This window comes from Penaeus japonicus, unplaced genomic scaffold, assembly GCF_977035675.1.
Source record: "Penaeus japonicus unplaced genomic scaffold, GWHDUDI00000001_assembly GWHDUDI00000041, whole genome shotgun sequence".
NCBI classification, from domain to species: domain Eukaryota; kingdom Metazoa; phylum Arthropoda; class Malacostraca; order Decapoda; family Penaeidae; genus Penaeus; species Penaeus japonicus.
Window position 1 is genome coordinate 16,174,714 of NW_028234443.1, and position 1,161 is coordinate 16,175,874.

The 1,161-nt window shown below is 34.2% G+C and overlaps 1 protein-coding gene across 1 annotated transcript in view; it reads right to left on the reverse strand.

Annotated features, from left to right (window-relative positions):
- Window positions 1-752, reverse strand: part of LOC122254914 (uncharacterized) — a gene marked incomplete in the record, with an annotated part of 90,439 nt that extends 89,687 nt beyond the window's left edge. Inside the window, 1 exon segment of the mRNA XM_086534404.1 lies at window positions 658-752.
- Window positions 753-1,161: the final 409 nt, after the last annotated feature.

Genomic DNA, 1,161 nt, shown 5'->3' on the forward strand with positions numbered 1-1,161 from the left:
AATACAAAAAATCTTTGATAATTAATCATCACTGTAATCAACATAATGTTAGGAAACAACATGGAAATAACAAAACGACAATAGCATTATTGAACACCAATAAAAGTTTGAAGTAATTAAACAATTATAAAACTAGAATCTATATAATTAAAAACAAAGAATGGAAATCACAATACAGCTCTACTACCACTGACACAATCGAGTAATTAAAATGAGACCTTTATTGTTACATCATCATACTATCAGCTGATGTCACGTGGCATATCATCTCTACGAAATTCACTCACTGATAAAGGTCAAAATGTACGCAAAACGCTGTTAGTAAAGGGAGCCATGCGAAAAATTGAATATACTGTTATAAATTCTGTTAATAATCCACTTCATCTGATGTAACCAAAAATGATTTATTATTTATGAATATTTACAGATGCAAATCACTGACATTGTTGAAGCACGGTTGATCAATGAAAAAGAAAATAACGAAATAAAATCCTGATGTGTCCAATTGATGTCATCACCTGAACGCCCTCGCATGTTACATTCACCCTTGACCTAGCATGACCTGACAAGAGAAATCTTCCCAGGATCCAAGTAGATTTTGATAATAAAAAAATACATACCACTATAAAACAAAAACATTGATCCTTACCTTACGGAGGAAATCAATAAACCACAGAGAGACTTCGAAGAAAGAACACTCGCGGGTATAAAAGGGAAACGATTAGCTCTATCGACAGAGACCCCGTCACTACCACAGTCTCATTGATACTGAAGAGACAAGACCAGGACGAGCTTTGGAGGAACGAGCGAAAGAATCGCGCATGTGCAAACTCATCGCTCACTCGACGAATATACTTATCAGAAATTTTACTTATTCCGATTCGTAAAAATAAACTGCGACTTACTATCTAAATGAATAGTAATTACATATTAATATCCCATACATTTCAATTAAATAAATAATAAAAGATTGAGGAATGATTATGATATAAGTATATACTTTCCGAAATGAAGTTCGTACGTTCACTCACCCGGCATATAAGCGCCGCCCACATGACCATATTTGGAAAGGCGAGCGTTGCGGTTGCCATTCACTCAATCATTTCTCTAGATATATGTAGGTCAATAGAATTTTTTGAAAAATCATCGTCCAAGATCAAT